Below are 22,324 nucleotides of genomic sequence, written 5' to 3' on the forward strand. Positions count from 1 at the left end.
GTTCTTTTATCAGTGTTTTCATGGGCTCCTTTCTGGAGTTCCAATTTGTTCTTTCTTTTTCAGCTGCTTCTTCTCCTGTGTAAACAGCTCGGGGTTCAGGTTGTTATGTCCCCCCCCCGTTGCTTCTTTTATTTAATATTTAGATCCGGGCGTGGGGCTGAGCCTCCCAGCTCGGCTGGGTTCCAAACCCTTTAAAAAAAAAAAAAAAAAAAAAAAAAAATCTCCATCTCGGTAACAATAAACTTTCTGGCACCATTCCTAAAGGGATAGAGAACCTAAAATCTCTTCGGACTTTAGGGTTGATTATTAATCAACTTAATGGTTCAATCCCAAATACAGTGGGCAATTTGATTAGCCTTACCAGTATTTATCTCGGACAAAACAAATTTTCTGGTTCTATCCCCTTAGAGATAGGAAATTTGAAGGCTCTAGTGGTATTAGGCCTCGGACATAACAATCTTTCTGGTTCGATTCCCACTTCCTTTGGAAACTTGAACAACCTGGAAACCTTATACCTCTTGGACAACCAGCTTTCTGGCTCAATCCCCCAAGAATTAGGAAATCTTATGAAGTTGACTAAATTGCTATTGGGTGATAACCAATTTGTTGGTAATTTGCCCCAAAATATATGCCAAGGTGGAGTACTCGCAAATTTTTCTGTAAACAACAACTATTTGACTGGCCCAATCCCTAAAAGCTTGAAACAATGCAAAAGCTTAATTAGATTCTTTCTTGAGGGGAACCAATTGACAGGTGATATATCTCAAGCCTTTGGTGTCTATCCTATTCTTAGTTTTATAGATCTAAGCCACAATAAATTTTATGGGGAAATCTCAAGCAACTGGGGACAATGTTTACACTTAACAAGCCTCCTGATTGCGGGAAACAACCTTACTGGTAGTATACCACCTGAGCTCAGCAATGCAACCCAAATTCGTGAACTCGATCTTTCTTCAAATCGTTTAGTTGGGACGATTCCAAAAGAATTTGGGAGATTGACTTTGGTAAAACTGATGTTGGATGACAATCAACTTTCAGGTCCTATACCATTAGAATTTGGATCATTGACTGATCTCGAACAACTTGATCTGTCAATGAACAAATTCAATGATGAAATTCCAAGCTTTGTCGGTAACTTTCTCAAATTACACTACTTGAATATGAGCAACAATAAGTTCAGTCAAACAATTCCATTTCAGTTGGGAAAGTTAGATCATGTGTCTGAGCTAGATTTAAGCCATAACTCACTTGAAGGTAAAATACCATCAGAGATGAGCAATATGGAGAGTTTGGAGAACCTCAGTCTTTCCCACAATAATCTCTCTGGTCTCATTCCAACAAGTTTTGGAGGCATGCTTGGCTTGTCCTATGTTGACATATCCTACAATGACTTGGAAGGTCCCCTTCCCAACAACAAAGCATTTCAAGATGCTCCTCGAGAAGCATTAGAAGGGAACAAAGGTTTGTGTGGCAATGTTCAATTTTTGCAACCCTGCAATAAAAATAGCCCAAAGGACCACAAACAGCTGGTATTGCTAATAACCTTTCCTCTTCTGCTGGGAGCACTTGCACTTCTATCTGTTGTCTTTGTAGTTGCATTTGTTGTAAAAAGAAAGAAGGAAGATCAACACATGGAACAAAAGAACATGCACGAGGAGATTTCTTTTTCATTAATAAACTTTGATGGCAAGTCAATGTACGAAGAAATCATAAAGGCAACAGAAGATTTTGATTCCATGTATTGCATTGGGAAGGGAGGACATGGCAGCGTCTACATGGCTAGTCTGTCATCTGACAACATAGTGGCAGTGAAGAAACTTCATCTTTTGTGCAATGGTGAGAAGAATCTTCAGAAGGAATTCTTGAATGAAATAAGGGCACTAACTGAGATTCGACACCGAAACATTGTGAAGCTTTATGGTTTCTGTTCACACAAGCGACACTCCCTTTTGGTGTATGAGTATCTAGAAAGAGGTAGCTTGGCCACTATGTTGAGCAAAGATGATGAAGTTAAAGAATTGGGGTGGAGTAAAAGAGTGAATATTGTGAAAGGTGTAGCTCATGCCTTGTGTTACATGCACCACGATTGCTTGCCACCAATTGTCCATCGTGACATATCGAGCAAGAGCTGGACTCTGAATATGAGGCCTCTGTTTCAGACTTTGGCACCGCAAAGTTCTTAAACCCAGACTCAGCTAATTGGACGGGCATTGCAGGCACATATGGATATGTGGCACCAGGTAACCTTGTTGTTGTCTGTTCTTTTAGTTTTAGATCTTCTTATGCCTTTTCTTTTTAGGCATATCCCCCTTGCAGACTCAACGAAATGATTCTTTTATTTAATTTTTCTTTTTACATCATTCTGTTTTATAAAATTTTCATGACAAACCAACTGTGCTACTCTTTTTCCTTTGTCTTGTACAGTGCGTGTGTTATAGGCAATGTTTCTGTAATAACTAATAAGTGATACTTATTCTCTTTAATGATTGAATTCTGATCTCCAATGTGTGTGCAGCAATATATATACCTATTATGCTGTAATTGATGTCTATATATTATACCATGCTGAAGTCTCTAAAGTAATATCGAATTTATCCCCTGATATACTGTCGTACATTGATTTATAACTAAATGCCTTGATGAATTGGAAAACTAGTTTTTATTAACTAAATTTATGTGCAGTTTTGTTTTGAATACTAAAGCCATGGAACGGTTATTATATTTATAATAAATTTCCCTTCGTTTCGAGTTTTTCTCTGAGCAGAGCTTGCTTACACCATGGAAGTGAACGAGAAGTGCGATGTTTATAGCTTTGGAGTGGTGACACTGGAAATAGTCATGGGAAGGCATCCAGGAGATTTGTTCTCATCTTTATCCTCATCATCGGTGTTATCATCAGCTGCATTACCAGCTCATCACATGCCAGTTGTGGATGTTTTTGACCAACGCATTTCCCCTCCTACACATGAAGTTGCAGGAGAAATTGTCTCTCTTGTGAAGGTAGCATTTGCATGCTTGAATTCCAGTCCTCAATCTCGTCCAACAATGAAGCAAGTTTCTCAACACCTCTCAACTCGAAGATTGCATTTGTCAGATCCAATAGCTCTGGTAACATGTGGTGAATTGCTTACTTGTAATGGTTTGACTACCTGAAGAATTGTGAATCCAGAATGTGCTTCTGTCTTTTATGTATTTCTGTCCATGTTGTAAACCTCTTTTCTTTAGAGGAAAGAATGTTATTAAACATTTTTCTTATAGTATTATACTTTATGTACTTGTGTGATAACTCAGATATAATAAAAATGCAAGGATTTGCTTTTGTATATGATCTGCTATTTTGTAAGTATAATCTGTGAGTTCTGTTTTAGACAGATGAACTTCGGTTTATAGGAATTGGGAACTAAAACTCTTACATTGTTTTTGTTTTTATTTTTATTTTTATTTTTATTTTAGTCATAAATTAAGATAAGTAGATATTTGTTAAGTTACTTGACAAAATCTGGTATCTTGTACTCCCTCAGTTCTGATTCTATGTTTCAAAATATACTAATGTAAATAGTTGTATCAAAAATTAAAAGATGAATGAGAATGCAAATGACTGTACTTATTGAAATGATGAGATAAAAATAAATTAGAGAAGGATTGGAAGAGCAAACCTCAGCAGCAGTTGAAGGGAGCAATATTTCTCAAAGAGGTGGTGAGCTTCGACCATCAATTACATCTAAGCAACTGCAAAAAAGCTGAATGAATGAGGAATCAGAACAGTTTCGCATGTTCTTTGTTTCTTTGAAGGATAAGGTGTTAAAACTTTCAAAATATCAGTATTTTGAGTAAATAGATATTGCTTCAGTAAAAAAGCAGGAGACTCTAGTTACAAGATCAACAGTGAAAACTTTCAGAGAAAAATCGAGTGACAAAACAGTTGATTAGTCTCCACTTCCTTCTCATTGATCATTATCACTTGGGGAGAAAAATATTTAAACACCAGAAAAAAGGAGCCATCTCAGCTCACTTCAATGTATCATTTTCAATTAATTCAAATAATTAAAATTAGAAAAATGGAAATTTAATCTGACTGTAGAGATAAAAGACGCAAACTTCTACTCCAAAGTCTTCTGCAAACGATCTTATATTTAAGAAAGAAAACTGAAAGACAGATATTCGAAAGACTTTCTAAATCTGAACAACAGCTCCTAATTAATGCAGTAGCTATCACTTGGGGAGATAAATCTTTAAACACCAGAAAAAAGGAGCCATCTCAGCTCACTTCTATGTATTATTTTCAATTCAATAAATGAGAAAAATGGAAATTTAATCTGACTTTAGATATAAAGACTTCTACTCCAAAGTCTTCTGTAAACGATCTTATAGTTAAGAAAGAAAACCGAAAGACAGAGATATTCGAAAGACTTTCTAAATCTGAACAACAGCTCCTAATTAATGCAGTAGTTAGTATAAGTTCAATACTTTACATTAAAACAAAAGTCATGAGATTTTTTAAACAAGAAATAAAAAGACCACCATGAGATTTTTATCTTGTTATGATCAAGTATGTCTCATAGCATATTGCCTTATACCGTATCTTCATCTCGTTCTATCACCCAACCATGTAGCTTTTGCTTCTACAGAAGCGGAGGCACTTCTCCAATGGAAAGCCAGCATTCTGAACCAAACCCTGAACAATCTTACCTCGTGGAGTTACCTGCCCAGCAATACAAAGGCAAACGCAAGTCCATGCTTTTGGGCTGGTATTTCATGCAAAACTGCTGGAAGTGTCAGCAGGATATACCTTACCAGTTCTGGTATTGTTAACGTTAGTGATCCGTGGGATCTCTAGTTAGCTTAAGTGAGAGAGAGAGAGAGAGATTGACACGAGATGTATAGTGGTTCACCTCCCGCCTTAGCGGGAGACTACGTCAACTTGAAAGCTTATACTAGTGTGTGTCGAGCCTTGCGGCCTAACATGATTACAAGAGATGTTGTAATGGAGTTGGTTGTGGAATGAATGGTGTTTAAGTGGGAGGAGAGTTCCTTATATAAGTGAAGGAAGCCATCTCCTTTACATTGTTTTCGATGTGGGACAAGTAACAACTATTCTAGTGTAGAAACTATTCTAGTGTGGAAATGCCTAGTTTGTGGAGGCAACTTTGCAAGGGCGGGAAGATGGCTTCCCGGTGGCGGATTTGCGACTTCCGGATACCGTAGCGTAGCTTGAACATAGGGCTACACGATGCATGTCTCGGTTGGGCCTTGCCATGGCTTGTGGGTGTCCCAAAGAGGGTGTTACTTATGCTTGGTGATGTAGCAAATAGCCTTGCTAGTGTAGGTATAAACAAGTCCCCGAAGTCCCCGAGTAAGAGTAGCTTCTTGGTTGGGGAGTTCAAATCATGAAGTCATCAAGCATAAGTAACATCCGAGGGGCGCACGACCCCTACAAGTCCCCGAGCTCCGCAAGCAAGAAGGGACTCGCTATCCTGTATCACAAAAGACAAAAATTTGTATATGTAGTTACATCGGAGGTGCACATCCATAGACTCGTGGAGCCCGGAGGCCAGACCACATGTAAGAAAACGTGAAAAAGTGTGGTGCTCGGAGGCTAGACCACATGTATGAAGCATTGTTAACCGAGAGCGTAACTAAAGCATGTTGGATAAATGTAGGGAGTTAGGTGTTCGAGCAAGTTAGGTGTAGGCGTTGTATGAGCGTGCGGGGCGTAGCCCAAGCGAGTCGCGGCCATGCTTTGATACCTAAGCGAGTCATAACCGTTTCGCAAGCATTTATCCGAACATGTTTAATTGAGCTATAAGTGTCACAAGGTTCTAGATGAATGTCACATGAAAGTGAATTTGAAGCATGTATGTGTGTAGCATGTACTTGTAGAAAAGTTGCTAATAACATTGTGTAGGCATGCTTAAGGGTTATAGAGACATGTATAGTCATGGCATCGGTGGTAGCTCAAATTGCAAGAGCGGAAAGGATAAGATAGTGACTTATCTTTGTGCCGTGGAGCGAGCTGAAGATGGAGTTGGCCGAGTGTGACGGTCCGTTGCTTTTGGCGGATAAAGTGTTCCTATAATGTACGTCATCTCGTAGAAATAGTTGAATTTCCTTGAAACAAGATAGGTGATTAGTACATTAGTGTGCAAAACCAACGCTAGTATTTATGTTTATTTGCGGTAGCTCACGTAGGAGAAATACAAATAAGCAATTTGAACACTTAATTAAAATATGGTTGCATCCCTGCATGTGCCCAGAGGCTCATAGGAGAGGTAGATAGCATGTGCTGCGTCTCTACATCATAAATAAGTAGGCCTCCACAATTTCATCATGCTTTGGTTTGATAAAATGATAAATCATCTTGGCTATGTGGTGCAAGCATGGCCACGTGGTACTTGTATAAATAAGGAGTAAAGGTCGGACTTAGCTCGTGAATTGGTATATTTGACTGCCGTCGCAGTTCGAAGCGTGGCGGAAGACCAGTGCCTGAAGGATTTGCCTTTGGGTGCGTTTTGACAGAGGCAGCTGGGTGGTTGGAGGCTTGGGCCAGCAGAGTGTGGCGGAGCAGTGGACTTGGAGGCCAGCGGCGGAGGTTGTCGGTGCCCCAGTCGACTGGAGAGCTTTGGGCAGCGGCGTACGGTCTGGCGGTGTGCAGTCCGGCGGTGTTCTCTGCAAGCGGTGCAGCAGATCTTGCCAGCGGTGGCAGTAGCAAAACGGAGCTTTCCGTGAGGCTCTGGTCAGCGGCGGAGGTAGTCCGGCGGAACTCGGCGCTCAGCGGGTTTTCGCAGCAGGCCTGAGTTCAGCGGGGAATGGGCTCTGTCGCTGACGGAGTTCGGCGGAGGTCGGAGCTGGCGGAGGATCCGAGCTCGGCGGAGCTTGAGCTCAGCGGAGGCAGAAGACCGGCGGTACGAAGCGTTTGGCCCGGGGTTCGGCGGTGCTTGGGCTTGCTGCTGCAGAGCGCGGGGAGGGCTGCTGGCGGAGCCTAGCGGAGGCGCTGATGTAGCTGAGCGGAAGAGAGTTGAGAGTTGGGTGGATGACTGGTAGCGGCGCCCATCGCTGCTGTTGGCAGTGGTGATGTGGCGGACTGGTGGAGTCTAGCGGAGCGGACATTTTGTCTGGCGGTGCAACATCAGCAGAGGTGCTGGCAGGTAAGCTTGGCGGATAACGCCTGGCGGTTGAAAGAAGGTGAAGCTGGGTTTGGCTAGCGGTTTGAGGAGCTCAGCGGTGACCCGAAGTCAGCGGAGGCATAGTCAGCGGCGGGGGAAGTTGGGCGGAGCGGGGCTCGCTGGGTCTTGAGAGAGCTGCTGCTGGCGGCCTGATGCAACGAAGAAGAAAGAGGGTGGCCAAAGCAGATCTCTGGGTGTCCAGAGAGAATTGGTGGCCAAATTTTTTTTTTTTTTTTTTTTTTTTTTAAGGTTCAGCGTTGACCGGTCCCTGATGGGCGTTGACCGACCCCGCCGGGCGTTGACTGACTCCGCCGGGCGTTGACCGAGCTTTAATTTGATGTTGAATGAGCGTTGACTCGACATTTTCGGGTCAAAGTTCGTGGTAGGTGACGAAGCCTTTGTGTGTCGGCTTCCCACAGACGGCGCCAATGTTAACGTTAGTGATCCGTGGGATCTCTAGTTAGCTTAAGTGAGAGAGAGAGAGATTGACACGAGATGTATAGTGGTTCACCTCCCGCCTTAACGGGAGACTACGTCCACTTGAAAGCTTATACTAGTGTGTGTCGAGCCTTGCGGCCTAACATGATTACAAGAGATGTTGTAATGGAGTTGGTTGTGGAATGAATGGTGTTTAAGTGGGAGGAGAGTTCCTTTTATAAGTGAAGGAAGCCATCTCCTTTACATTGTTTTCGATGTGGGACAAGTAACAACTATTCTAGTGTAGAAACTATTCTAGTGTGGAAATGCCTAGTTTGTGGAGGCAACTTTGCAAGGGCGGGAAGGTGGCTTCCCGGTGGCGGATTTGCGACTTCCGGATACCGTAGCGTAGCTTGAACATAGGGCTATACGATGCATGTCTCGGTTGGGCCTTGCCATGGCTTGTGGGTGTCCCAAAGAGGGTGTTACTTATGCTTGGTGATGTAGCAAATAGCCTTGCTAGTGTAGGTATAAACAGGTATAAAAGGTACGCTACAAGAGTTTTCATTCTTGTCCTTCCCTAATCACGAATATCTTGACTTGAGCATGAATAAACTCTTTGATGCCATCCCACCTCAAATCAGTTTCCTTTCCAAACTCGTCTATCTTGATCTTTCTTTTAACCAACTAAACGGTTCAATCCCGACATCTCTAGGCAATATGACAAACCTTACCAATCTCTATCTCAGTGTAAATGAACTTTCTGGAACTATTCCTAAATATATATATAGGGAACCTACAATCTCTTTTGGCTCTAGGATTGAGTGATAATCAACTCAGTGGTTCAAAATTCCAACAATACTAGGTGATCTGACAAGCCTTACAAATCTCTATTTTGGTGTGAACAAACTTTCTAGCACTATCCCTTCTGAACTAGGAAATTTGAAGTCTCTTGTGGAATTTGGCCTGGCAGAAAACAATCTTTCGGGTTCAGTTCCTACTTCCTTTGGAAACTTGAGCAACTTGGAAGTCTTAAACCTCTTAGGCAACCAACTTTCCGGTTCCATCACCCAAGAATTAGTAAATCAAACAAAGTTGACTAACTTGCAATTGGGTGATAATCAATTTGTTGGTTATCTGCCCCAAAACCTTTGCAGAGGTGGATCACTCACACTCCTTTCTATCAGAGACAACTATTTTATTGGTCCAATCCCCAAAAGCTTGAAAGCATGTAAGAGCTTACGTAGATTCCGTCTTGGTGGGAACCAATTGACAGGCAATATATCTCAAGACTTGGACGTGTTTCCGAATCTTGATTATATAGATTTTGTTGTAGTATATATGAAACATGTTGTATTGTTCATTGTATAAAATGTCTATGTCATGTATAAGATAAGTATTTGAGTGAATAGCATAGGTATAGTGACTTGTGAGTCAAGCTTTATGCCAATGGGGAACAAGTGTGGCAATCATCATCACAAACCACAATGTGGAGCTGCAAATGGAGATGCCACAATGGAAGGCTACAAATGAAGATGCCATCAAGTTGTATCATTATTTACTTCAAATGTATCCCTATAAATACCTCCTATTGAATGAAATGAAACACACACTTGAATCTCTATTCCCTCTCTCTCTCTGTCAATTTTGCTTGTCCTTAAACACGTTATCAGCACGAAATTGCTCTAGAATTAGAATCGAAATTGAAAATAGTAGAGGGAGTTCAAAATCCGATCGAAGTCATTTTTCCAAACCAACAAAAAACCTCCAAACCCTAGCTCATATCAAAGCCCTTGATCCAAGAAGCCCAGAACCGGTTTTAGAATCTCCAGAATCGGCCGGAAACCGCCTGAACCGGCCATCGGAAAAATTGAACCGCTGCCGGACCGCTGTCGAGTCTTGCCGAAGTGCTGCCGAGCCCCTGCCGAAGTGCTGCCGAGCAGCTGCCGAGACCTACCGAGACCCCTGCACAGCCCCTGCACAGCAGCTGCCGAGATCTGCCGAGGCCCCTGCGCAGCACCTGCCGAAGCCCCTGCCGAGTCCTGCCGAGACCTGCCGACAACACCTGCCGAGTCCTGCCGAAGCCCCTGCGCAGCACCTGCCGAGGACCTGCGCAGCAGCTGCCGAGCCATCTGCCGAGCAGCTGTCGACAGATCTGTCGAGTAACTTTCCGGCAACTCTCCGGCCACTTTCCGGCCACTTCTCCGGCAACTTTTCCGGCCACTCTCCGGACACTTTTCCGGCTACTTTTCGACAACTTTTCCGGCCATTTTCCGGTGACTTTTGGGCAACTTTTTCGGTCATTTCCGACAACACTATTTCAAGGTATTCTTTACTAAAAGTTCCCGCTTTTGAGTTTTTATTTATTTTTCTCCTCCTTTTTCTTTTTGGGAACTTACAATTAAAAAGCGGAATTATAGAAATTCACGCTAAACGAACTAAGAGCGTTCGTAGTCAATGAACTAAGAGTGTTCATAATATTCGGACTAAGAGCGTCCGCAAGCATCGACTTATGACCCTATTAAACATCATTGTTTCGGTCTAATCCAAATATTCTTGGAAATTGATTTCTTGGTAGCATAGCTCGGAAATCTTATTGTTTTAGTTTTTCGTGGAAGTTTTAAACTCCGAAACTAATACATCTTTTTCTTCTTATATTTCAAGGATGTCGAATGAACCTAGACTCGAATTTCAAATCCTTGACTCAACTGGTTCGGATTACCATAGTTGGAAAACTGACGTTGAGAACCATCTCACATCAAAAGGGATATTGCCCATAATCCAGGCACCAAACGCGGGCCTTGTGTTCCAACGAACACCCATAAAGCATGCACAAGCAATTATCTTGATGCGACGCCATATGGACAGAGCACTCAGATTAGAGTATATGTCCATCAAAGATGCAAGGGACCTATGGGTAGCGCTAGAAGAACGCTTTGATAATATCCAAGATTCCCTCCTCCCTGACTTGAAGGTTCAATGGAACAATATACGCTTCTCCGACTTCAAGTCTGTTGCTGAATACAATTCAGAAGCTCTTCGGCTAAAAGCCATGCTGAAGTTCTGTGGAAAACCTCTCACAGAAGAAGAGCTAATTGAGAAGACTCTCTCCACCTTCCCCGTCGCAGCAATTATACTATCAAAGCAATATCGCACTGAATTTAATGCTGGACGACTTACGAAGTTCAATGAGCTTATCAATATTTTGTCGGTGTCTGAGAAGCACGACAATATCCTTGTGAAGAATTATAATTCAAGGCCCGTAGGAACCAAAAGCGTTCATGAGGCAAATTATAATGCACCCAAGAAAGGGCGCAAGGAGCGGTACCCTACTAATAAGGGGCATGTATACCCTAATAACAGGGGACATGACGGACGAATGGGTCCATACAACCGCCCCAATAAGGAAGGAAACCGCAACTTTGGAGCGGGCACACGTGGTGGCAATTCCACACGTGGGAAAAGAGAATATAACAACACCATGGGCCGTAACACTGTGGGCCGTGGAGGTCGCATAATACGCCGTGGTAGTAGCAGCAACAACCCGCCTAGGGAATATCCACAACGTGCACCTCAAATAAAGAAAGTCAACCACAATGACGTGTGTCATAGGTGTGGATCAATCGAGCATTGGTTTAAGCAATGCCAAGCAAGTACTCAACTAGCTGCACGCTACAAGGAGTACAGGGAAATGAGGGAGCAAGAAGCTCACCTTGCTGAAGAAGAAGATGGTGAAGATGTTATTCTCACCATAAAAGACTTCAAAGCTGAAAATGAAGAGCACGAGGATGCCGCAGACTTTGATTAAAATAGTCTTTTCTATTTTCCAATAAAACGGCAAATGTGCCTTAGTCAAATAACAATTGAATTGACTCTTTCTCATGTGGCGTACCCAATGAAGTATGATGTCTAGGCAAGTAATTGAGATCGGGGTACTTAAGCGAGCCTCGCTCCACCAACATCTCTCTACTTACCTGGTCATATTTTATTGGAATTACCAAACGGATTTAGCAATTACAATTTGTATAAAGTTTGATTTTATATTGGAATAAACTTTGGAAACTTTGATGTAATCATTGACTATTTTCCCTATTAATAAAGTATCGCATTATCAATGTCATTGACATGTGTTAATATTCCGAACTTTATTTTTTCAGTATGTCTTCGGGAGAATTGGAATGCCTTCTTGATAGTGGCACCACACATACTATATTACGACATAGGCAATTATTCTTATGGATGACGCCTAGTCAATCTTCAGTGACCACGATGGCAGGACCATCTCAATTGATTCATGGTCGTGGACCAGCTCAATTTCTATTGCCGAATGGCACAAATATTAATGTCGCCGAAGCTTTATATGCTCCAAGGGCTGGAAGAACCCTATTAAGTTTTAAAGATATAAGAGCCAATGATTTTCATGTGAAAACACATTGTGAGAATGGACAAGAGTTCCTTTACATCACCTCTAATAACTACGGAAATACACGAGTATTAGAGAAACTCAAGTGTCGCTCTAGTGGATTGTACGCAACCACTATTAGAGTCATTGACTCCAACCATGTCATGAATAAAAATTTATGGGATTCCGACACATACAAACTTTGGCACGACCGTTTGGGACACCCAGGTCGAGATATGATGCTCCGTATATTAAAAACTTCACACGGACATCCATTCTTTAAAACAAAAGGAAGTACGAACCAAAGAAAGGTTCAAAGAATTACTTCTGAAGCATATCATTCGTTTTGCAAAGCTTGCTCTTTAGCAAAAGTAGGATCGAGACCATCCTATGCAAAAGACATTAAAGAAAATATACCATTCTTGCAAAGAATACAAGGTGATATATGTGGACCTATACATCCAACTTGCGGACCATTTAGATATTTTATGGTGTTGGTTGATGCATCGACACGTTGGTCACATGTCATGCTCTTATCCACAAGAAATGCTGCATTTGCTAAACTCCTAGCACAAATCATTAAGTTAAGGGCTCACCACCCTGATCATCCTATTAAGTCAATTCGTCTTGACAATGCTGGGGAATTTACATCAAAAACTTTTGATGATTATTGCATGTCCATTGGGATCGAGGTTGAACATCCTGTCCCTCATGTACATACCCAAAATGGTCTCGCAGAAGCTGCCATTAAAGGACTTCAAATGATTGCTAGGGCATTGGTTATGCGCACCAATCTCCCTATTTCTGCTTGGGGCTATGCAATATTACACGCAGCTGTGCTTATTCGTCTAAGGCCCACTGCCACCCAACCTTTTTCTGCGTCCCAGATGGTAACTGGGTATGAGCCTAATATCTCACATTTACGCATATTTGGGTGTGCAGTCTATGTGCCAATTGCGCCACCACAGCGCACTAAAATGGGTCCTCAAAGACGATTAGGCCTTTATGTTGGCTATGACTCTCCAACCATAATCCGCTACATAGAACCCTTGACAGGTGATCTATTTACCGCTAGATTTGCGGATTGTCACTTTGATGAGACAGTCTTCCCGCCTTTAGGGGGAGACATGAACACTAATGTTCATCAAAAAGGACAGGAATTGTCGTGGTTTGTCCCCACTTTGTCCCATCTTGATCCCCGAACCGCACAATCTGAAAAAGAAGTGCAAAGAATTCTCGATCTTCAGAACGTAGCAGAATCGATGCCTGATGCGTTTTCTGATATCGCTAAAGTGACGAGATCACACATACCTGCTGCAAATATACCTGCAAGGATTGATGTCCCTAAAAGACATAATGCCATCTCAAAAATACATGAGAATGGCGCCAACGTTCCCTCTATGGGTGACACATTGGCTAGGCCCATGGCTCCTGCCAGGAAGCGCGGGAGACCTATAGGTTCGATGGATTCTCGCCCAAGAAAGAAAGCGAGTTTGGCACAAAATAATCCATTAATCATAGATATGAATAATCCATCTCATGAGAATATTCCGGATTATGGTTATGTCCAAGAGACATCATTGGGGGACGCTCCAATGTCAGAACCAACTCCAGAGAATAGAGAAATCTCCATAAATTACAATAGTGTACATGAGATGATGGATAGAAATTCTATGGCAATTGATGATGCGTTTGCATATCATGTTGCAAAAGGAATCATAGAATATGATGATATCGAGCCTCGCTCTGTTGAAGAATGTCAACGAAGAGCGGATTGGCCTAAATGGAAAAATGCGATCCAGACTGAATTGGATTCACTAACAAAGAGACAGGTATTTGGGTCTATAATGCTGACACCACCAAATATAAAGCCTGTTGGCCATAAATGGGTCTTTGTTAGAAAGCGTAATGAGAAAAATGAGGTGATGAGATATAAAGCCCGCCTTGTGGCACAAGGTTTCTCACAACGCCCTGGAATCGACTACGAGGAGACATACTCTCCCGTAATGGACGTTATAACGTTCCGCTACCTTGTCAGTTTGGTAGTTTCCGAAAAACTTGACATGCAGCTTATGGATGTGGTTACAGCATATCTCTATGGGGATCTAGATTCAGAGATATATATGAAGGTTCCTGATGGACTTCAATTACCAAAATCAAGTGGCTCTAAACCACGGAGCGCGTTTTCAATAAAATTAAGACGCTCACTATATGGATTGAAACAATCCGGACGGATGTGGTATAACCGTCTAAGTGACTACTTGATTGGAAAGGGATATGTTAACAATGAAATATGCCCTTGCGTGTTCATTAAAAGAACAAGTTCCGGATTTGCAATTGTAGCAGTTTATGTCGATGACATGAACCTAATTGGAACTCTAGATGAGTTAAAAGAAACTGCTAAATATTTGGAATCCGAGTTTGAGATGAAAGATCTTGGGAAAACACGGTTTTGCCTCGGAATAGAACTCGAGCACCGTAGTGATGGGATTATGATCCATCAGTCAGCATATACTCAAAAATTACTAAGGCGCTTTAATGAAGATAAAGCAAAGCCTGTAAGTACTCCCATGATCGGCCGAAGTCTTGAGCCCACAAAAGATCCGTTTCGTCCAAGGGATGAGGACGAAGAATTATTAGAGGCTGAAGTACCCTATCTAAGTGCGATAGGCGCATTATTGTATTTAGCTCAATGCACAAGACCGGATATCTCATTCGCAGTGAACTTGTTAGCTCGACATAGTTCTGCGCCAACACACCGCCATTGGATTGGCATAAAGACAATCTTTCGATACTTAAAGGGTACGATTGATATGGGCTTGTTTTATCCCTACAAAGAGAAAAGAAAAGACGGAAGCATGAGATCAGACCCCATGAGGCAAAAAGCCACCTTCCGTAATGTAGACGCCGGCGACACCATCAATGGTGACCGACGTTCTCCTCCTCCCCTCCATCAAAATAAAAATAATGTTTTGATGGGATTTGCTGATGCGGGGTATCTCTCTGACCCCCATAAAGGTCGCTCCCAAACAGGTTATGTCTTTACCATGGGAAGCACGGCGATATCTTGGAGATCTACAAAACAGACCCTTGTCGCTACTTCCTCAAATCATGCAGAGATTATTGCTCTACATGAAGCTGTGCGTGAATGCATATGGCTAAGGTCTATAAATAGACACATTCGAGGAACTTGTGGTTTGAAGTTTACCACAGATAAACCTACATGCATTTACGAAGATAATGCAGCTTGTATTGAGCAAATGAAATTAGGTTTCATCAAGGGTGACAATACTAAACATATATCACCGAAATTCTTCTACAATCAGCAACAGCAAACACTTCTAAACATTGAAGTAAATCAAATCCGATCAGAGGATAATGTAGCGGACTTATTTACTAAGTCGCTACCAAAAACCCCTTTCGAGAAGCATGTGAAGAGCATCGGATTAAGAAGGTTATCCGAACTCCCATGATCTTCAGGGGGAGAATAAATCAGGGGGAGTATCTAGAAACATACTCCACACTTAATGCGCGTTGCACTCTTTTTCTCCTTCGACCAAGGTTGTTTTTTCCCACAGGGTTTTATTACTTGGCAAGGTTTTTAACGAGGCAATTTCGAAGCGCACGGCTTAGACAAATACTATCGACATGAAATATCCAAGGGGGAGTGTTGTAGTATATATGAAACATGTTGTATTGTTCATTGTATAAAATGTCTATGTCATGTATAAGATAAGTATTTGAGTGAATAGCATAGGTATAGTGACTTGTGAGTCAAGCTTTATGCCAATGGGGAACAAGTGTGGCAATCATCATCACAAACCACAATGTGGAGCTGCAAATGGAGATGCCACAATGGAAGGCTACAAATGAAGATGCCATCAAGTTGTATCATTATTTACTTCAAATGTATCCCTATAAATACCTCCTATTGAATGAAATGAAACACACACTTGAATCTCTATTCCCTCTCTCTCTCTGTCAATTTTGCTTGTCCTTAAACAGATTTGAGCCACAACAACTTCTACAGTGAAATCTCGCATAACTGGGGACAATGCTCTGCAGTTAACAACAGTACAACACTACTAATGGAGGGAAACAACCTTACCGGTAGTATACCACCAGAGCTCGGAAATGCAACCCAAATTCATGAACTGGATTTGTCCTCAAATTGTTTAGTTGGGATGATTCCAAAGGCACTTGGGAGGTTGGCTTTTTTGGTGAAGCTGATGTTGGATGGCAATCAACTATCAGGTAGTATACAATTAGAATTTGGATCCTTTGTGGGTCTAGAATATCTTGATCTGCCTCTAACACTAAATGAGTCAATTCCAAGCATTCTACGGAACTTTCTCAAATTAACCTACTTGAATTTGAGCAACAATGAGTTCGGACAAGGACTCCCATTTCAGTTGGGAAAGTTAGATCATGTGTCTGAACTAGATTTAAGTCATAATTCACTTAAAAGGTATGATACCATCAGAAATTAGCAATATGGAGAGTTTGGAGATCCTCAGCCTTTCCCACAACAATCTTTCTGGTGTCATTCCAACAAGTTTTGGAGGCATGCGTGGATTATCCTATGTTGACATATCCTACAATGACTTGGAAGTTCCCCTTCCCAACAACAAAGCATTTGAAAATGCTCCTCTGGAGGCATTACAAGGGAACAAAGGATTATGTGGCAATGTTCTGCTTTTGTAACCCTGCAACAAAAGTAGCTCAAAGAAGGACCACAGACTGATATTTCTAACTACCTTCCCATTTCTAGGAGCACTTACACTTCTATCTGTTGTCTTTGTATTTGCTTTTCTAGCAAAATGAAAAAAGAAGGATCAACATATAGAACAAAACAAGATGCATGACGAGATTTCTACTTCAGTATTAAATTTTGATGGCAAGTTGATGCATGGGGAAATCATAAAGGCAAAAGAAGAATTTGATCCCATGTATTAATTGCATTGGGAAGGGAGGACATGGAAGCGTCTACATAGCAAATTTGTCATCTGCGAACAAAGTGGTGGCTGTGAAGAAACTTCATCTACTATGCAATGATGAGAAGAATCTTCAGAAGGAATTCTTGAATGAAATAAGGGCATTAACTGATATACGACACCAAAACATTGTGAGGCTTCTAGGTTTTTGTTCGCATCAACGACACTCATTTTTGGTGTATGAAACTATGAATATCTAGAAAGAGGTAGCTTGGCCACGATGTTAAGCAAAGATGATGAAGTTAAGGCATTGGGTTGGAGTAAAAGGGTGAATATTGTCAAAGGCGTAGCTCATAACTTGTCTTACATGCACCATGACTGCTTGCCACCAATTGTGCATCGTGACATATCGAGCAAGAAGTTATTGCTGGACTCTGAATATGAGACTTGTGTTTCAGACCTCGGCACTGCAAAGTACTTAAACCCAAACTCGGCTAATTGGAGTGCCCTTGCAGGCACATATATATGGATATGTGGCACCAGGTAATATTGATGTCTATCTATTTTGAATACTGATAAACCATTCAATTCTTTTCACGCATGGTCAAAACAAATCTGTTAGGATCGATCAGAAAATTGAACATGTACAATTGTTATTAAGTATCTTTCAGTAAGAAGATGCCTAGTGAGGTTAATGTATAGAGGAAAGATTTTTTTACTAAAGAATACTAAAATTTGTCTACAGACTTCTGGGTTACAATTTGATAGTACATAAAAAAGCTTTGGCAATTGAATGATACTAACTGAATCATCAAATTAAATAGTATAGAAGCTTGTGGATCCACAGGCACCTCAATCGGTTTTACTGAGTGTTCAAGTGTAGAATCGCTGTAAATCTGTATGTAATTAGGATTTTATTTAATTAGGATTGTTGAGTTAAAAGTGTAAAATGTCTCCCAACGTAATTTCACTCGTATTCATTAACAGAACAGAGTTTTAATTATTTCGGGTTCGACCCATTCAAGACAGAATGTGTCTCTTAATTACAATCCCTTGTTACAAGGGAACACCCTTTGATTCCATTTATAAAGAAACCAGTGTGTGATTGTTTGTTTTTGCGGCTGCACCCGAATTTTGGAATGGGTTGCCTACGTACCTGGGAAGGGATCAAGCCACTCGTAGTTCAAGAGTTCCAATGAGTGAATGACTCAGTGGAAGGCTTGGATTTTTGGAATAGGAATAGTGTTTGGGATGCGGTTGCATCTAGATTATTTGATTCCAGATTGCCTACATACCCTTGCGGGATCAAACCACATGTAGTTCCAGCATTTGGGATTTAAATGGGTAGATGACCCATTTATTTTTGGATTTGTGTTTGAGATATTTGTGAGGGTTTAGTGCCCTTGAATTTGCTTTTGGGTAATTTGGGAATGATTTTATTTTTCTGGTGTTTGGGTGAATTTGACTGGTGGAGTCAGAGATTTGGATTGGCTGAATTTGACTGGTGAAGTCAGGGATTCGATTTGAATTTGTGGTTGCATCTAGTGGGTCGCTAGATTGCCTACATACCCTGTGAAGGGATCAAACCATTGTAGTTCATAAGCTTTCTTGGTTTTGTACCAAAAGAAATTTCATTTTGGGCTTCGAATCACTTTTTTACGAAACCAGAGTTTGTGTATTTTTTTTGATATGGACACCCGTAGCATCGAGTAAACTCCAAGTCGCACTTTGTAATTTTCCTCTGAAGACTAGAGGCACCATCGAGCTTTTCTGTCAGACACCGATGACGTCAAACCTAGCTCTTTAATTGGGCCCAAATTTGATATGGGCACCCAACTTTTCTCCGTTCCACTTCTCTTTGTTTTCACTTCTTTATTCTTCTTTTTCCTTTTCACCTCTTCTATTTCGTTCTTCTCCTGTCTTGAACAAAATGCATAACCAAAACGAAATGAAGATGGACTTGAAGACTGAAGCTGCATTAGAGATGGACTTGGAGACCCACGTAGGAGCTTCCACAAAGCCAAAATGGAGATGGGGCTGTGTCTATATCTTGGCGAGAGAAGACCACCTCTTAATTTGTGTTTTCCCAGGCCAGCGATACATTTGTGACTTGTGAGGCCGAAGCGGTGCCATCTCACGACAGTAATTTGAAACACCGTCATCCAAAATAAGAAAACACGGGATTTGGAATCATGGTCAGGGATCGCTGTTTCTCATTGTTTCATTTGTAGAGTAGCAATCATGATGCCCACCAACTGTTCGATGAAAGGCCAAGGACAAAATCTGCAGCAATCTTTTGGTAGGGTTAGTCTTCGCGAGCTTTGTCTTATTGACTTTTTGCTTCTTCCTTTCATTGACTCTGAGACCATGATTTAAATTGTTTGTTTTGTTTTCTTTGCTTGCAGGTGCAATTAGATCACAAGGTGTTCAAAAGCCCTTCTTTTGTCTTCGTGCACTTTGCCTCATTACTTTCTTTCAACTTACAAAGCTCCAGCACACCAAGTAACCAAGCCTTAATTGTTTTGGCTTGTGCATAGGCAATTAAGGCTTCTTTGTTTTTTTTTTTTTTGCGTAACACAGCAACCCCAAAACCAAAAGTTGGTTTATTCTTTTATAATCATACTTTTTACGTTTTGGTTGTTCTGGTGTGTTGTAAAGACCGGATTATATGCTTGCTTTTGCCGATTACGTGGCTCTCCAAAGAGGTGAGTTTGTCATCTTTCATCATCTTTACTGATGTAGAACAAACTAGATCCCACATCCCTTTTTCTTTTTCATTTGCTATGAACTGCATGCTTGTAGCTCTTCGGTCATTTGTTTTCCCTTTTATTTTGGAAGAAAAACTCAGTGAGCTTGCTTTGAGTTTCAGAGCTTATGGCCCAGAAGTTTAACATCCGCTTGGCTTTGTTTGTTTTTTTTTCCTTTTAGAGCAGGTTCGGTAAAGCATGTAGCTACGATATGGCTACGGAGACGGAGCTTCGGCAAGGCTTGTGGAGACAGAGCTCCGACATATTCATCGGGACGCTGCCCGGCATGGTCATCGGGACGCTGCCCGGCATGGTTCATCGGGACGCTGCCCGGCATGGTCATCGGAGGCGCTACTCCGGCATGATATTTTTTGTTCTTTTGTTTTTACTTTGGCATGGCATCGTTGAGAGGCCAGTGAACATCCAAAGAGGAGGTGGAGCCTGTGAACATTGAGGTGGAGCCTGTGAACATTCAAAGAGAAGGTGGAGCATGGAAGGGAGGAAATCTCAACCTTTGTGTTGTCTTGAATATCTCCTCTGAACTTTGTTTTCCAAGCTGTTTTCTTGCCTTCGCTGCTTCCTCCCTCTGCAATTCCACACTGCTGTGCTCCCGACGTTGTTGTCCTCCGTCCTCCCGTTTTTCTTTTCATGTAGCACTTATATAGTGAACTATAGATGAGTTTGGCTTGTGTACAACATTGAAAGATTTAGAGTTCAACTTGAAGTGAACTCGTTGGATATTTTATCTCCTTTCTCTTTCGACGTGAAGACTGCAACTTCTTTTTCAATTGCTTGTCTAGAGTTTCAAACAAGCTAGAAGTCAGATGCTTCGCAAACCCAATATAAGCAGCTTAATTATTTCTTTTGTTTAGAGTTTCACTAGCTATCAAACTCGTCCCCTATTTTTCTCAAAATAAAATGCTTTTAATTTTATTTAAATTAAAGCATTCATTGCAATTGGGTATGTATTTTTTCCATTTCAATAAGGATATCCTGTAATTATGGAAAGATTGTTTCCTATTAGAGTTAGACTACTCCTTTGTACTTATATATATACCCTCATTGTGGGATGAATAGAATTATCGAATTAACCCTGAATTGAAGTATTCTTTTCTACTTGGTATCAGAGCCAGGTTCAATCCTTTGAACTTGCGCTGCATCCTTTGAATCCTGAATCCTGAAGAACACCACAAACCGCTGCGTACCACCACCATTGAAATCAAACCATCCTGAATTTCAAACCACCATCACCCTACCTTTTTTTCGAAAAAAAAGAAAAGAAAAAAAATTTCTTTTCCAAAACATTCATATCCATCTTGAAATCCTTGAAAATCCAAACCTACTAAAATCATGAATTCCTCAATGATGCAATCAAAGAAACAGGCTATTGGGCATTCGGTGACTACCGAATTTTCTGTTATGGCTCAACGCAAACAGGGTCCTCCTCCAGGCTTCTCAGGACCTTCTCAACGCCGTCTTCTGGGTAAACCAAATCCATATGCAAACAAAAGGTGCATTATCTGTGGGGAATTAGGTCATAGCAAGGAGCGGTGCTATGAAGTGATTGGTTACCCTGATTGGTGGGACTTCACCAAGAAACCGCGAAAGAATCTGGGCAAGGCCGCTGTTGCTACTACAGAGGAAGTTTACCTAGACAATGGCTCCGCTAATGTAGCGCAGTCAGGTATGAAGGGTAATGTTACATTTAATAGTACATGGATAATTGATACAGGTGCATCTGACCATATGACCAATGACCCAAGTCTTGTGCAAAACCTTAGACGTTCCCCTCAAGACTTTGTCTCTACTGCTGATGGTACTCCAACTCCGGTCACCGGAGAAGGTTCTATTGCTTTATCTGATACCTTAACCCTTGAATCTGTCTTAGTTGTTCCATCACTAGCTTATAATCTCCTGTCTGTTGGTCAAGTTATTTTAGCTCTTGCATGTATTGTGACCTTTTATCCGTCTTTCTGTGTGTTTCAGGATATTCTGACTCGACGGATTCTTGGTTATGGTGTTAGAAGGGGGAAATTATACTATCTGGATCTGACAGAGACTGGAAAGAAACAGAAGCATCTTTTGGGACAAGCTAATCAGATCAACGAGGTAGAGAATGCGAAGGAAGCTGTATGGTTATGGCATCGCCGTTTAGGTCATCTATCCTTTCGTTATCTTAAGAAGCTGCAACCTCAATTGTTTTCAGTTGTTAGTGAATTGGATTTCCACTGTGACATCTGTGAACTGGCCAAGAGTCACCGTATTTCATATTCACCAAGTCTTAATAAAAGTCCTGTTCCTTTTATGAAGATTCACTCCGATGTCTGGGGTCCTGCGAAAATTCCTTCTCTTTCTGGAGTTCGGTATTTTGTAACGTTTATTGATGATTGCACTCGCATGACATGGGTGTCATTACTGAAGAATAAGAGTGATGTATTTGGAATGTTTACCGAATTTCACAAAATGGTGGCAACTCAATATCAACAATCCATCAGAGTGTTTCAGTCTGACAATGGTGGAGAGTTTGTGAATGGCCTTATGATTGAGTTTTGCCGGTCACATGGAATTCGTCATCAAACCTCCAATTCTTATACTCCTCAACAGAATGGTTTAGCAGAACGGAAGAACAGGCAATTGATGGAAGTTGTTCGTGCTTCCTTG

The 22,324-nt window shown here is 41.4% G+C and overlaps 2 long non-coding RNA genes and 1 pseudogene across 4 annotated transcripts in view; 2 read left to right on the forward strand and 1 right to left on the reverse strand.

Moving 5' to 3' along the window:
* The first annotated feature begins 227 nt into the window (after nucleotides 1–227).
* Nucleotides 228–3,640, forward strand: LOC133746574 (MDIS1-interacting receptor like kinase 2-like; annotated as a pseudogene).
* Nucleotides 3,022–22,324, reverse strand: part of LOC133746575 (uncharacterized) — a 30,963-nt gene continuing 11,660 nt past the window's right edge. The window contains exons 2-3 of the long non-coding RNA XR_009864236.1: nucleotides 3,657–3,729; nucleotides 3,022–3,149 (exon numbers count right to left, since the gene is read on the reverse strand). This is a non-coding gene — a long non-coding RNA (uncharacterized LOC133746575). The remainder of the gene's footprint in view (nucleotides 3,150–3,656; nucleotides 3,730–22,324) is intronic.
* Nucleotides 18,774–20,451, forward strand: LOC133745729 (uncharacterized). 3 transcript variants are annotated; one of them, XR_009863750.1, is made up of 3 exons: nucleotides 18,774–19,215; nucleotides 19,322–19,621; nucleotides 19,850–20,451. It is a non-coding gene; the product is annotated as an uncharacterized LOC133745729 (long non-coding RNA). The 3 variants fall into 3 exon arrangements; XR_009863751.1 differs by having other exon boundaries at nucleotides 18,774–19,220; nucleotides 19,322–20,451; XR_009863749.1 differs by having other exon boundaries at nucleotides 19,322–20,451.

Source organism: Rosa rugosa, chromosome 4, assembly GCF_958449725.1.
Source record: "Rosa rugosa chromosome 4, drRosRugo1.1, whole genome shotgun sequence".
NCBI classification, from domain to species: domain Eukaryota; kingdom Viridiplantae; phylum Streptophyta; class Magnoliopsida; order Rosales; family Rosaceae; genus Rosa; species Rosa rugosa.